Genomic DNA, 6,750 nt, shown 5'->3' with positions numbered 1-6,750 from the left:
CGGTGGGAACAATATGTTCATTTCTGTTTGAAATTCCGTAAATCTGTTCTTCATGGGTTGTAGTTTATTACCTGCAAAATAGTTTAATTTTCTTTATTTGTTATTTTGAGGCTCGACGTTAGCTAATAATTGATGAGTTTGTTATACTAAAAGAAATTTTATAGCCTGAAAGAGAAAACATTACAAAAATAATTGTACCCTTCAGAAGAAGATGGTAGCACTCTCATGTGCACGTTAGGCGACAGCAAATTCGGACGCATACAGGGGTTTTTGTGTTTACGATCAACGTGTTAGAATGATCTTCTCTTGCACATGTTCAGATCACTTCCTTCCACAGTTCTTTGATCGTGTTTCATTATTCCTATTAGAGGAAATAGAAAGGCCAGAGAACATGCATGATTGAATACGAAAAAAATATTACGTTTATGTGAGTGATTATGTTTTGTACATAGCTTCCCTCATAGAGAGAGATAGTCCGAAATAGAGAAAAAAGAGAACAGTAAACCACAAAAGCATTACAAAATTGAAATGTGTTGCATCTTAAATCGTCAGTACTAAAGAAAGCAAATGTTAGGGGCTAAAGGAGAAAGTTATGAATATTTAAAAATTGTCATGATAAAACAAAACAAATCCTACATTTTTTAGAAACGGAATTGATAACAGTTCTCAGCAGATAAACGCAATACACTGCATCCTCAAGTGAATAGGTAAAACAAATCACTAAATCATGACCGCTAGTTCGAAGCTAGCACTAATGAGCAGTTGAACAAATTTTCTATGCATTCCGGGAATTCTACGATAGAAAAATGCTCATTTCCAGGCATCACTGCTATCACGAGGAAAACAACTGCTGGTTCTTAAACCACCCCCTGATCCAGTGTATGTGTGTAGAGGTCATAGTGTAAAAGGTCTTTTATTTATTTTGTTTTAAGTTCTAAACTAGACCATAAGTGACACTTTGAAAGGCTTGTACCGACGAAGAAATTTACGTTTATGTAAACATATGACCACTAGGCAGTTCAGGCAAAAGTATACGCATGAAATGGTGTTTTGAAAGAGTCAAGGCCGATGGTACATAAAAATGAAATTAAAAGCATTCTCCCAAGATATCACAAAACCAACAAAAACTAAATTGAACGATTTGGGAAAAAGTGTACTACTAAAAATAGAAAGAAACATCACACAGTTTAGTGTTAATTAAAACAGAACGAAATGAAACCTATATTTAAAACCACGCTAGACGAATAAAACCAAGATTAGGACAGAATAAGGAGTCGAGTTCATTTGGAATACAATGGGTTCCGCTTGAAATGGACTCAAATATCATTGAAAAGGGTACAGTTAAGTGAACACAGAAACACAAACAAATACATCAGAAAACCTGCGAACTGCTAAAATAAAATCTTATTAAACGTAATCGTCTGCATCGAGTTTTTCAATGATTCCGATTCCCTCCTTATAACGGGTCAACACCATGGTAATCAGTTAAACCCGTAAAAAATATTCATCAAAGAGCAGAACATTACATCGTAGTTCCATGATGCACATGGAAGTTTGCACAGTTTTGCATTACCCGAGTCTATTTCCAGCTGTTGAACGAAAATGATAGAAGAGTCGGAATACGAGATTAATTTTGATTGAAATAATATATACCAAAGACGAAAAGAACGAAAAGGAAAGAGTTCATTTTAATTATTGTTTGATTTTGTGTTAGATACATCGGAATCGCGAAATTCCAAGTGATTAATCGAGCGATGTTTAATGAGTTTATATTATAAACCGACACATAATGGCAATTTTGAAAATTAGTCTTCTTCTTGTCGCAGCCCAAAACGCGTCAGTTTAAAAAAAACCATTGTTTGGATCTTTACAAAACTTACAACCAATCATGTGCATAACTCAGCCACAGCATTGAAAATCAAACATTTTCAATCCCGAAAACTCAAAACATTTGTTCTGTGTGGCAGTAGGTGTAATACTACGGAAGAAATATGATTTTGCAAAGAAAGCTACAAAACGTACGTCTATCTGTAGTCTTATTTGCGTCTATTTGTAGTCTTAATTGGCTGCGTGAACCAGCCAAAATGGAAACGAACCGAGAAAGTTGACATTGTCTATTTTAGCGGGGTCTGTTGGGCAGAGGTCATCGAACCGGGTACCCTCTAGCGGTCGGTTCCAAGTTGGTTGATTTCGAAATTCGACGACCGGAACGGGTTTTTATTTTATTGGATACAACCATGGTCTAATGTAATACTCTAATACTATTCATTAACCGTGGGATACAACAAAGAAAAGTGCATGGTTGTCAAAATGTCCGACTTCTAGCACGGATTCACTGTTCACTGAACTTCACAATCCAGCCCAGCGGGCTTTGTCATCAAACATTCTTTTAAGCCCACATTGAAAATTATCAACTGTATTCTGGTTTTATTAATTAAATTAAGAATCGGTCGATTCCATTCTGATTCGTTAAACAGAATAGCATTTTATCTTTTAAGTTCTACGAAATTAAAAGCAACATCATTTTGCAAAGCGTAATCAGCTAAAACAGCTGATTTACGATGGTATTTTTTGTAAGCAGATTTGAAATTAAATTAATTTTTGCTACGCTCTTCAAAAACCTTATTTCGCTTCGCAAATGTTTTTCCGAAGAATGCAAATAAATCCGCCCGGTCACGAACACCCTGGATAATTGACTTTTATTTGAAACTGTTGTTTTACGAAGAACAGTTAAATGTTCAAAATTATCAATTTCTAATTTCATACTTAGGCGAAAAGAAAACAGATAAAATTTGGCAAACTCCTCTAAGAAATGGTATCATCGTAATTTCTTGTTTCAAGAAAAAACCTTCTGTAACTAAACATGATCAATTCATTTCCATAAAAAATGTGAAGTGAGGAATTTTCTGAGTTTATGGAAATCTTCTTTCAACCCTTTGCATCTGTGACGCTAAACACAGCCCTGCCATAAAATATGACAATCGCAATCAAACCCATTCTCAGATCCGGATCTTCGAATCCGAATCCTAATCCGTCATATCCTGCATGCTCACCTAATTTGTCGTTATTTCATATCATTTGTTAAAGTAATAATTAGACAATCAATTGTTGATTGCGCCCAAAAGCAATTTCGATTCTGCTAAAGTTCTACAGGATTACCAGGATCGCAATCCGTTCCCAGGGGGAGCTGTTTTAATTAAGTTCCCTCGGAGTTACCCACCACTACGCCACAAGTGCTGCGTGTGGCAGCATTATACCCTTATTAGACGAGGAATATTTCTGTCCGTCGATTTTGGAAGATAGTGTCAAGTGGCCATTGACAGCAATATTGCTGTCAGAAAATCGGAACCGCCCGCTAGGCGGTTTCGAGTACTTTCCTCCATCCGCAACCACCCCTGACCTATACTTTGGATGTTGCATACAACACTCGGTGCATGCTTTCTCCCTTACACGCACGGGCTATTTTTTTGCTATCTTCCTCTTCTGTGTTATGAACGTACCGCTTCGAAACAACATGGTGTGTGAAACATAGTAGCCCGTGTCTGTACACTCGTGTGTTTCCTTGTGTTGGTGCTAGAATTGCTCGACGATTCGGTGAAAATTTGACAAGTTCAGGTAAGCGCAAAAATTTCATTCTAGAGCAAGCCGCACTAACGACAACTCTTTATATTTTAGACGATCTACGCACAACTCTTCAAGAATGGCATCGAGATCATCAGAATATCGGAAATGTCTCAGCTTTCTGGATGAGCTACAAGAAGAAGTGGAAGCAGAATTCTTGGAGATTCAGAGTTCATCAAATGTTCCGGAGGGTTCAGCGGTAACGGATAACATTGCAATTGGTAAGTTAAAAATATATAGTGAAAACTATAAATCCGTAGTGCAAAAGCGGTCCCAAGTTATGATGAAGTGTTATTATTGTGTTAAAAGATGGTAGCCCATATGTTTCTATCCCCATGCATTCCATGCAGCAAAGTGCAAGTTTACGCTAGAGCCTAGCTGGTCTTCCACCTGTTGGCTGAGGCACCATCCGTTGGTCCGTTGTCGGCCGACATCACCTTTGAGATGTGTTAGAAACGTCGGTTCATTTTATTTACGAATGATTTGTTTGTATCATATCAGAAGTAAACAAAAGTGAACAAGAGAAAACTACACATGGAGGCTGGAGATGAATCTAATCACAATATTAGAGCGCACGATTCATTTTGATCATCGGCAGACTATCATAGAGTTACCAGTGCGTAAGACTAATTCCAAAGTTACCGATGCACATCGCATGCCAACACCAAATCCTGCCATGACGTGCCAAAAGAAGTGGGACGATCCGTTGATGCGGTAATACGAGCCGGTCTACCGTCGAACGATCGGACCACCGGTCAAATCCGGCCCGCCAACTTTTGTATCCGAGCCGTGAAAAAACTTTGGTGCTTCATACAAAAATTGCATCTCTATTTTTATCCGATTTGTTCACGATGTCACGATGTAAATTATCGTGTAAGGTGTCCGGCCCACGCTTTCAGTTTCCTTTTACCATTTGGCCCTTTTTAGGAAATGTATGCCAACCTCTGGTCTAAAGCATCGGTAACTTTATGATTAGTCTGCCGATGGTCAAAGTAACTCGTGCGTTCTAATGTTGTGATTAGATCCATCTCCATTAGGCCTCAATGTGTAGTTTCCTCTTGTTCACTTTTGTTTACCTCTAATGTGATAAAAAAAATCATTCGTAAATAAAATCAACCAATATTTGTAACACGTCTCAAAGATGATGTCGTCGGTCGGCAAAGTGTTCAGATGCTGTATAAAAACTTATCATGCGAGCTGTCATGGGAAAAGTGATAAAATATCCCTTCATTTTCGCAACAAATTAGCAGAGGAGCCAGACTCTAATCCTGACTTTTTTTTTGCTTTGTTTTTCTTTGTAGATGAAGCGGAAAGATGCACGTCCAACAGAGTTGGTGAGAGTAGCGGAATTGGTCAGGGTATTTATGCTAGGGAAACTAACAACATTAACGATACTAACAGCTTGAACGAAACTTACAATACTAACTTGGGAAATGTAGAGGAATTAGAGAATTCAGAAAGACACACAAGAGTAGAACAGAGAGAAGAAGAATTTTGGAACGAGACTTATAGTTTTTTGAACAAGTTTAAATCCCTGAGAGAGGCATTGCGCCATATATCAGTAGTAGGGAACCTTTCTCGGAACTTTGTTAATCTATTATTGGCAGTTTTAAGGATGTTTGGTCACCCTGATCTTCCAACAGATCGGCGAGCACTTGTAGGAACTCCCAAAGTTAGTCATGAAATTGTAAAAGTAACGGGAGGAGATTTTTGGTACCAAGGGATAGAGGTTGCTTTCAGAAATTATTTCAAAGATATCATTCCTGAGGCAATGAGTTTTACGCTACAAATTTTCATAGACGGGCTACCACTTTTTAAAAGTTCTGCAACTCAGTTTTGGCCAATCCTTGTAAAAGTTGTAGAACTACAAGATAGCCCAGTTTTTGTAGTGGGTGTGTTTGGTGGTCAAAAAAAACCTGAACACTTAGAAACATTTTTGCGGCCTCTCGTGGTTGAATTAAATAATTTACAGCAAACAGGCCTGACATTTGATAATAAAATAATACCTGTTAATGTAAGAGCATTTATTGCCGATTCTCCGGCGCGCTCTTTTATCAAATCAGTAATGGGATTTTCCGCAAAACATGGATGTACCAAATGCAATATTCTTGGAGTTCATGTACAGCCAGAAAAGAAAGTTATTTTTGAAGGTGTATCTGCAGCACCACGCACGGATGCTGAGTTTCGTGCTAGAGTAGATAAAGCACATCATAAAATCATTCGCTCCCCCTTAGAAGATGTTGCTAATCTTAACATGGTTTCCAATTTTCCAGTAGCTGATCGACTTCATTTAGTTGATTTAGGTGTTACTCGCAAGCTACTGCAGGGATTTATAAACAATAAAATGGCGAGCTTCGATCGGTGGTCCAATGATCAGAAGACTAACATTTCCAAATTTTTAAAACAAACAAAATTACCTTTCGAAATTAACCGACCCTTTAGGCCTCTAGATTCCCTTCATTATTGGAAAGGCACTGAGTTTAGATCTTTTTTGCATTATGCTACTCCGGCCATTTATAAAGACTTTTTACACAATGAAGGTTACAATCATTACCTTCTCTATTTTTGTAGCATTACTATATTTTCTTCTGCTGTATACAAACATTTATGGCCTCTTGCTGGAAGAATGTTAGTAAAATTTGTTAAAGATTTCCCCACTCACTACGGCCGCACACATATGTCTAGTAACGTCCATAACTTGCTTCACATTTATGATGACGTTCAAGTACATGGAGAACTTGATAATTTCTCTGCTTACGATTTTGAGAATTTTTTGCAATACCTCAAACGATGCGTAAAGAAAGGCTCCAAATGTGTGGAACAAGTAGCAGCTAGGTGTAAGGAATTTGCCTCGATTAGTATACCTCCTCAGACTGCTAAAACGAAATATCCTTATTTGACGGTTGATGGATTGAAAGTAACTTCCAGTTTTATTTTACTAAAAAATTTTAAAGATCAATGGTTTCTGACCAGATCCAATTGTATAGTCAAATTTTTAAAAGCGGAAATGTGTCCGACTAACGGCATTTCTATTGTTGGTATATTGTATGATAGTAACGAGGATTTTTTCAAATGCACCTTACAAGATGATACTTCTACACTTCACATTCCTTCATCTAAACTCCATAT

At 37.5% G+C, this 6,750-nt stretch overlaps 1 pseudogene; it reads left to right on the top strand.

The window, feature by feature from the left end:
• The first annotated feature begins 3,700 nt into the window (after positions 1-3,700).
• On the top strand, positions 3,701-5,855 carry LOC131263448 (uncharacterized; annotated as a pseudogene).
• Positions 5,856-6,750: the final 895 nt, after the last annotated feature.

This window comes from Anopheles coustani, chromosome 3 (assembly GCF_943734705.1).
Source record: "Anopheles coustani chromosome 3, idAnoCousDA_361_x.2, whole genome shotgun sequence".
Lineage (NCBI taxonomy): Eukaryota > Metazoa > Arthropoda > Insecta > Diptera > Culicidae > Anopheles > Anopheles coustani.
This window is presented reverse-complemented; position numbering and strand designations above follow the sequence as displayed.